Raw genomic sequence first — 9789 nt, forward strand, 5'->3', positions numbered from 1 at the left:
ACACTTGAAGATAACCAGACATGGCTAATATTGGATGATATTGAAGGGACCAGCTCCCCATTTCAGCAGCTATAACAGCCGAAACACGTGCTTGCCATGACGTTGTCTTGGTCACTACAAGGTCAGATGCCTTCCTCATGGCAAGGAACCAATCAGAAGTTAGCTGGTGGTGCTATGTTTTACGGCTCTGGGTATGCTTTACAGACAAGTGCATAGCAATGACATGCAGAGCATAGCAACCACCCTGGGAGGGCTTGACCAATCAAAACAGGGCAAACCCTCCAAGCCTGGAGGCACACCAATCCTGAGCCTGTGCATACCCTTAGACACTCCCTTTACGCTGCCCTATAAGATCTCTATGCAGCCGCTTCGAGCTGTCTTTCCTAGCCATCCGCCAAGGTGGGTGGATGAAAGACCCGAGCTAACATGGGGTTAGCTCGTTAAACAACTATAATAAAGCCTCGTGCAGTTTGCATCAAGCTTTCGACTCTACCTGGTGATTGGGGTGACTGAGGTCCTGGGCTGAGATCCTGGAGGCCTAAGCTTCCAGGAGTCTTTCAATATCATGGTTCAAAGGACACTTTGAAGGGGCTCCAGGTTCTTTTTCCAAAACAGGGAATTGATGAGAGACACCTTCAGAAGAGGCCAGGACTAGGGAGAGAAGTGGGGGAGGAGAGAAGGGGAGGGATAGGGAGACCACACACACATACACACACACACACACACACACACACACACACACACACACACACACACACACATGATATACTTCCTAGAGAGTAAGCAGGCTGGAAGAGAGGTCACATGATCATTCTGCCCCAAAGGATCAGGGCTTCTTCTGAGTCTCACAACATGGGATTTTGTCTCATTTGCATAGTATGAGCTTTATTTTAGTTGGTGTGTGTGTTGTCCATGGCATAACTAAGTCCGAGCATTGAGTGAAAGCCTGGAGATTTAGTTAAAAGCAGAGACATCCAGCTGCTTGTGCTATGTGAGGCTGTCCAACTTTGTCTCCCTTATTCCAGGGTGAGAACAGCTTTATATACACTTACAGCATGGTGGGGAAAAACCCAGATGTAAGAGCTCATGGGCAAGGCCAGGATTGTAAGCCAGGACTAGAAAACAGGATACACCTGTGGTTATTGGCTGACAAGCAACTCAAATACCACATGGGGCCTGGGGCATCTCCCATATATATATATTAGAGCCTGTGTTAGGTGACCAGGATGTTGATGCGACCCTTACCCATCAATGGAGAAATTACCCAGGCTGCATGACCCTCCTGTCTTAGGTTGGCTGGCATCCCTTTAGTTGTACCTGTCATTGGCTGCCTAATTTTTCTGTAGGCTCAATCATAGTTGAGCTGAAGGATTCTTTGTGGTCATCAAGTGACAAATTGAGCCTAGGCTTGTCTAATGCCAAGGCGCCTTAGCCAAATGAAACCTATGATAACAAGTGCTATGGCTACAAGGCCCAGAGATAAGGACCCAGCCCATTCTTTGACCAAACAGCCTACCATCTGTAATCCCCTAAGGAGGATCTCTCCGGAGGACGGAGGAACCGGAGTCTCATTTATTCCAATAATTTGATTGGCAAATTGATGAGTATAATTTATTGATTAAGATTTAACCTTCCTACCTGGACTAAGTTATTTATGGAACTCTGAGTGCCAAGAGCCTCTGTTACTCCCCCTGCCAGTTTATCCACTGTGCTGGCTGTAGTTACAGACTGTGAGATGGCAATCCCAGATACAGTGGCTGCTGTAACAGCAACAATAGCTGCAATCACCCAGCAGTGATGCCAAAGTCTCTTTTTTGTCCAACTTGCAGATGACCACTGGCCTGTTGAGAAACTGGAACTCTGGAACCCACTGACTCCTTTCTTTCACAGACTGTAGATTTGATGACATCAAGGGTCAGAAACACTGGTTCAGCGGATCTCACTGGAACTGGCTTGGGCAGGCTCCCATGGTCTCAGGTCTGGTTTTTGTCTGCTCCACGTGTCTCACAAACATTCTGGTAGCCATCTTCGCTTTATTCTTTTCCTGCCATCTTCGCTTTATTCTTTTCCTGCAAGAACACACAAACATGCCCTCGACCCCAGATTAGGGCAGGATCAGGTCTTCTCCACTGTTTAATGTATTATGTGGAGACTGGGGACATTACTCTCTTTTATCTTTTGAAGTTACCTTTTCAAGGAGCTATGAGCATGCTTCACAACTCCTCATCCCCGAGGATTACAAGGAACACCTGCCCTCTGATCAATTTTCTATTGAGTACAAAATAGCTGGAAATGCCTTACTAGAATATCCAGATCCATTGTCTGTTCTTTATCACTTTTGGAACTGAACAATGACTTATATGTTTAGAAACCTGAATACCTATCAACTGTCTTGTGCACATATTTTTAACTTGCCAAATTCTGTAATATGAGTAACATACATTTGCCATAAATGATTAGGAAGTAGGCTTCAAGGGTTCACTCCTAAATTAGTTACAGATAAGTATTGTGGGCACACCTTATTGTTTGGCAATTTTGACGAGCAGTCTTCTCTAGTCAAACCAAATTGCTTTCTTTTGCTATTCTGATGAAAGTCATGAGACTGCAGAGCTCTCTCTGAGATAAAGCAACCAACTTTGTCAATCTGTTGACCCGTTCCCTCCAGCCAATGGTTCAGGAAGGTCTGAATGAGCTCTTGTGTCACCCACAAAACACGGCAATTTTCTTTAGTTAACTGTCTAGGTGAATTGAATTAGAATCTTAAAGGTTTTAAATCGCCAGTAGATGCCCTTAAAAAAGGATGTAACCATTGAATATTTCCCAACAACTTCTGAAAAATCAAAGATTGCAAACTATTCTTTCTAATCTCTAATTTTTGAGACTTAATTTCTTTAGGCTATATGTCCCAAACACCTTTTGAAAATTACTTGAAGTTTGTGAGTTGTCTTTTCTAATCCAACCTGTGAAGCTCTCATAAGCTGCCAATGACTCATTTGCATCTTAGCTGATACAGCCTAATTTGTATTGACTCCCTTCCCAGGTGGCGGTCTAACAGGGCAGCCTTTAACTTTTATTCTCTAGATTTTCTTTAACCATAAAAATTTAGAAGGATATCTGTATCCTCTGCTAAACTCTATAGAATTATCCACACAGATTCCCTTTGTTCTTAAACCATGCTGTGAGGCTTTTGCTATTTTTTTGCTGACTGACTGAGGGCTCAAATCGCCAACCTTTCCTCCTAAGACCTTGACTGTGGATGCTCTTTTTAACTATATCCAAAGCAATTCAAGTATCCTTTTAATCATATCCAAACAATTTAAGCAGTTCCTTTTGTCGACATTCACACATTCACAATCACGTTTCATATATACTGGTGTGGCCTCACCATACACGCAGAACATTCACACATCATCTCTCCTTTTGCCTAGGTTATGATTAGTTTGTTGAATTAAAACTTCTTTAATTGAAATCACTTGTAGCAAATAGCTATAGCCAATCCTTGAATAAAGAGCATCCAAAATTCAAATAAATCTAAATTTTTCTATGTTGCCTTTCTTTTTCTACAGGGTTTTAAAACAGTTTCTGACTCAATGCATTAATTAGCATTCTCTATATACTTGGCTGAGTGTCAGCCACGGCAGCAGCTATCAAGGCTGTGAGCTTTCTAGGTTTTGACCTTGGCTGTATCTTGCCTTTTGTCCTCTGGGCCTAGGCTGGCCTGCTGTAGGTCATTACCATTTATAACCAACCGCATTTAAATGAAAACACATTCATAAGTATTTGGGAATATAGGTGTTCTTTCCAAACTGCTTCCTGTTGATTGAGGGCGCTGAAATACCATGGGGATCCTAAGACAACCCAGAAATCCTGGCTGTAGTGGTCTGCAAGGCTGCCTTGTCGCAGCTGTTTTAGATGCTGATCACCTGGGACACTGCTTCAGTGGGTCTTGCTTTATCAAACCATGTTAGTCTGAAAGGAACCCACAGCTTTTCATTTTCTGTGTAAACAAAAGCAGAAATTCTTTTCCCAAGCAACTTGTCCTTGTACTTAAATTTTGAAGTCAAAGTGTTTTTGAAATATGTAAGTTGAATTAATCCAGCAGCATTTATATTCAAATATCTGTTAGCAGCTTTTGCTCTTTCCCTAGCAACTGAACAATTCAAAGACAGCACACTAGCATATAGCATCCAGACTTTCTGTGTATTTTCTATCTTTACATGGCTTATTTATTATTCAAATTTTTTTTTACTTCTCATTTTCTATTTTCCTATTTTTTACTTCTCATTTTCTTTTACCTTTTTTTTTTCTTTTCATAACAATTCCACTAAGTGCAGTTTTCTTTTTGAGACAGTACTTCTCTATTTCCAATCCAACTCTCTCAGGAGTTGAGGTACCCACTTTCCAGTACCTTTCCAATCCAACTCAGGAGTTGAGGCACCAATCCACCTTCATAAACCTTACTTGCTGGCCAGCCTTCTGAGGGCAATCTCTCAGGGTCCCCTTTCTTTCTCGATCTCGGTGGGAACTTCACTTCTGTTGTCCGTGCCACAACTAAGTCCCGAGCATCTGGCGAAAGCCTGGAGATTGTTAAAAAGCAGAGATGTCCAGCCGCTTGTGCTTTGTGAGGCTGTCCAACTTTATTCATCTCCCTTATTCCAGGGGGAGAGCAGCCTTACAGCACGGTGGAAAAAAACCCAGGTGTAAGAGCTCATGGGCAAGGCCGGGGTTGTAAGCCAGGACTAGAAAACAGGATACACCTGTGGTTATTGGCTGACAAGCAACCCACAGAGACCCTTTGGGGTCTGGGTGAACAACAGGTGTGTGTATGTATCTGTGTGTGGGAGTGCATGTATGTTTCATTTATGTATGCCCATTCATTTAAGTTCAGAGATCAATTAATGATGTCTGTCATCATGGTATCCTTCTTTATTTGTGAGATGGGGGGGGGTGTCTTTCACTGGCCGTGAACTTGGGGATTAGATCAAGCTGACCAGGGATCCCCCTGTCTCCACCTCTCCATTCTTGAGATTACAAGCACAAGCTACCCCGCTGTTATTTTTCCTAATGGGGTCCTGGGTGGAACTCAGAACCTCATACTTTCATGGCAAATACTTTGCCAACTGAGCCATTTCCCAAACCTAATTTTTCCTATACATGGTAAAACTGCTACAAGGAGGTGATAGAACTGAGGCATTTTCTCTCTCTAGTCCTAAGGGAAAATACAGATAAATCATTTCCTTTTATCAATTAATTTTTTTGTTGGTTTTCAGTAGAAAATGAGCAATGGGCCTGAGATCCCATTTATTATCATGGACAGTGGCTTCCAATGACAAATATTCCTATTTGCATTACATTCAGGCTGTGCACATTGCTGCAACTCTGCAGGGCTCAGCTGGGCTATGCTCAACAAAGCTCCAAGTACCTCTCCCTTCTACAGTGCAGGGTAGAGGAACAAGTCCTCACTGAGGTGTTCTGTCTTCATCACGGAGGCCCAGAACAAAGGAACAATCACTGACACACAGGCCCATGAGTGACAATCACTGACACCCAGGTCCAGGAGTGACAATCACTGACAGACAGGTCCAGGAGTGACAATCACTGACACCCAGGTCCAGGAGTGACAATCACTGACACCCAGGTCCAGGAGTGACAATCACAGATACACAGATCCAGGAGTGACTTACACCAGTGAACCAGCTCCTGGCACCTGCTTCCCAGCTTCTCTTACTAAACATGGAAGCAATGCTAGGAGCTAGCTATGGTGGCACACAACTTTAATTCCAGCACCCCGGAGGCAGAGACAGGCAGATCTCATCAAGTTCAAGGCCAGCTGGGTCCACACAGAGAGTTCCAGGACAGCTAGGACTACATAGAAAAACACTTCATCAAAAAAAAAAAATTTTTTTTTAAAAAGACAACACTAGGCATCAGATCTTGCAATGCATGTTTGCTCTGAACAACTTTAACTTTAAATTCTATTTTATTAATTAAAGAAACTGTAAAAACACAAGTACAATAGACAGAAATGTTAAATACAAATTATTGTATGTAAAATAATTATTGAATAATTGGCAGTATCAACACTAAATAGGAAATGCTTATTTCCACAGTGGGAGTAGGGGAAATATTAACCTTGAGTAAAAAATTATTTAAGCTGAATATATATAAAAAACAATTCAGAACAGCTTTAGGGGCTGGAGATGACTCAGTGGTTAAGAGCACTGACTTGTCTTTCAAAGGATCTGGGTTCAACTCCCAGCAGCCATAGGGCAGCCCACACTTCCTGTAACTCCACGATCTAATACCCTCACACAAAATATATGCACGCAAAATGCCAATGCACATAAAAATAAATAAGTTAAAAATAATAGCTTTAAACAGAAGAGAATTTTTAAATAATCAGTCTAGTCTAGCCCTTACAAGGCTGATATTTGTATTCAAGGAGACCTGGGACGAAAGGTGGACATTTAACATTATAGTTGTTTCAGTTAGCTTCCATGAAGAAGGCAGATCTCCTTAGTGCCAGAAAATAAAGTGACTTTAAATGAATGACCATGACACCTTTCTCTAGCATTTCTTCACAGCAGACTCCATTGGCTGTGCTCCATATACCAGCGATCACGAGAAAGATTGCAGAGCAGCCTTGGCAGCCAGGGGGAGCTGCTACAGTAAGCGCTTACGCAGGATTTCCCACACCATCTTCCTCCAGTGCTGCTGAGAGAAGGTGATGGGTTGGCCTCTGGAAATATAGTCTTCATATTTACAGGCAAACATCCCACAATCGCTCCCATTCCGCTCCTGAGGAATCTCCTCTCCTATCATGCTGTATTGCTTCCTCTGGGCTTTGCTCTCATCCTGCAGATATTGGAAAATCATCTCGAGGATATCTGGCCTTTTCAGTCCCATCCAATCCAAGTAGACATATTCTTTTTTCTTAGGTCTGTTGCCACCAGGCTCCAGTGCACATCCAGGTGAGTTCGCACCAGAATAAGTTCCTTTGCAAAGAGGTTTACTGCCTGGGTCCATCTTTTGACTGAGCTGTAGCCCCCACACTTTAATTTGGTGTGAAAAAAAAAAAGGTGCTAAATGCATGAACTGACAGATATCCTTGATTTTGATTTCTTTCCATGAGAAGATTCATGTAAAAATTGATGACTTTGTTGTTGAGCCACTGGGTGTCCTTTAGTGTCTGCGTGTCTCCTCGAGTAATTTGCAGTTTGAAGGCACAACTCAAGATCTCATTTTCTGGCCCTGGGCCTAGTGCACTACTGATTTCCTTTTCCATGTCTTCTGTGACATCAAGGCCATGGTCCAGCTCTCTGCCCTTCTCTTGGTCTGCAAGAGCCTTTTCCTTGGCCTCAGGTATGGGCATTTTGCTATTGAGAATGCCACTGTCTATGTAGATTTGGGCCTGGGCCCCTTCCAGAAAGTCAGGCTGGGGGCGGTGTCCCCTACTGTCCTCTTTGAGGTTTGTTTCAACTATCTCTTCTGTATCAGAAATTTTCTCCTCTGAACAGCTCTTGTCACTTCTGACTGGTGACTGATCTGCACAGGCAGATTGTTCTGGCTCAGCGTGAGTTGGGTCAGAGTTGTGAATCTGCCCTTCCACACGGCCTTTGGTCTTCTTCCCGGTGTCCACAGGGCTTGTGTGAACACTGTGAGGGTCAGAGCTCACATGACCACTGGGTTGAAGGTGTTCCAACAGCCTTTGGTACTTTCATTGTGGTGTTTCTGAACCTTCCTCTATGTTACAGTAAGGACGCTCGTGACCCTTGCCACCATCCACAGACTTCACCTCAGTCACAGCCTCTTTCTGGGACCCTTTGGCACACTCTTGGGACTTTAGCTGTAATGGACCCTCTTCCTGGGGTTTCTGTACCTGACTCTTGCCGGATTTTTCACACCCAAGCTCAATTTCACCCTGGACCTATTTCACCCTCTTCTGAAGCTCTGCTGGCCCTCGAGTCTGCCCATCGGTTCCTGCCTCTTCCTGACATTTCCCTGGTTGCTCAGGGTTCATGGTTCCACGCTACTGGCGAGGTTGACATATGCAGGGACTACTTGGATGGCTTTGCTCCAGTGTCTGCTGTGGCACAGCTTTCTGATTTCCAAGTCAAAGAGCAGGTTACCGGTAGTCTCGGTGGGTGCTGCTGGGTTGTCCTCTTGATGGCTGAAGGATCACTTAGTCCACTCGGAGGAGTCATACCCACATTGGACATGTTAGTCCAAAGTCAGAAACCACAGGGTGAAGAGCTCAGATTTCCTCTTTATCCGAGGAGGTCATTTTTTAGTGTTGGGGTCAGTCGCAATGAGGTGACAGTATCAAAGGGTACTTTTCCGTTGGTGAATGAATCAATCTAACGTCGTCTTTAAGGTGACAATTCGCCAGTACCACCACTGCGGAAAACTCCGGTCAGAGGAAGAGTTCAGGCTCTCTTCCTACGGAGGTCATCCTCAGGGGTGGGGATAGAGGGCTTGCACAACCCGGAAGCCTAGAAAATCGCACTCAGTCAATTAGCCAGTTCGCTTAGGACACCAGGCCTTGGCAGTCAACAAAGCAAGCCCCACACTGATGCCTTGCCCGGGGATTCCCCTAGCTATGGTCTTCGAGGTTGGTTCTTTTTCTGGTGTCTCGAGATTTGAAAGATCACGATTCAACGTTTGTTCGTTAGGTGGTGGCGGAAGCTCCGCCCACCGCCGTCCAAGTCCAGGGTCTTAAAGCATTCTCTACCAAGTGGCACCCTTCTCGCAGTCGGCCCCGGGGTTCCAGAGGCCAAAGCAATCTCAAGACCAAATTGGAGCTCAGAGGTGCAGAGGGTACCTCTGTCTTCACAGGGAGAGAAAAATATAAGGATTAACGGTCCAATTTAGAGCATGTTAGCCCAGATCCGAAGTCTGAGAGGCAGGGTGGAGTCCTCAGAACAATTTACATACATTGCCATTCCTCTCTGATTAGTTCGGTTTAGGACTACCTTCTTTGACTCCTTAAGATGATCCAGCTATGTGGTTCATTTCATCGAAGAAGGTGTAGCACAGGCAATTGGAGGTTCTTCCAGGTAGAAGTTAGCCAATGCTGAATTCATCTCAGTCCCTGCGACACTCGGGTACCAATGCTGGGTCAACAGGAACCAGAGTCAGTTCACACCCTGAATGAGCCATGATCCTGACAACTACCAGTGGAAACTAAGGAGGTAAATTGTAGGGAAAAGGGGCCAGCCAAAGAAACACACCCTGAGCAGAGCCAAAGAAACACTTTGGCCCTGCAACCAGACCCAAAGAAATGCACCCTGACCCTGAAACCAGTGCCAAAGAAACACATTTTATCCCTGGAATCAGAGCCAGAAAAAGAAATACACCCTGGCCCTAAAACTAGAGCCAAAAGGCTAAAAAGGACCAATGAAAGAAACACACTTTGGCCCTGAAACCAGAGTTAAATCCCTGAGCAGGAGATCTAGCCAATCTGAGTCCAGGGATTGAAATCTGACCAATTCCCACCCCCTGGAAAAACTCCGCCTCCCAAGAATCCCTATATAAACCCTATGTCTGTTTAGCTTGTGGCTTGGCTGTTCAGGCTGCCTGGCTGTCCTGTGTGGCAGAGGGCAGCCACTCTTCCTGGATTCTTCCCTCCCAATAAACTCCTTGGACGAGCTTTGGGTGAAGACCTTTTGCAGCAGAGGAGAGACAACGTTGGGCAGAGCAGAGCGAGCAGGTCTGTAACACTTTTGCTGGGGAAACCTTCCCCTGGCAGGGCAGAGTTTCCACTCTCTGCTCTCCCGGGAGCAGAGCTGA

General features: G+C 44.7%; 1 pseudogene; it reads right to left on the reverse strand.

Moving 5' to 3' along the window:
- Window positions 1-6663: 6663 nt before the first annotated feature.
- Window positions 6664-7528, reverse strand: LOC100770945 (annotated as a pseudogene).
- Between the last annotated feature and the right edge of the window lie 2261 nt (window positions 7529-9789).

Source organism: Cricetulus griseus (genome assembly GCF_003668045.3).
Source record: "Cricetulus griseus strain 17A/GY chromosome 1 unlocalized genomic scaffold, alternate assembly CriGri-PICRH-1.0 chr1_0, whole genome shotgun sequence".
NCBI classification, from domain to species: domain Eukaryota; kingdom Metazoa; phylum Chordata; class Mammalia; order Rodentia; family Cricetidae; genus Cricetulus; species Cricetulus griseus.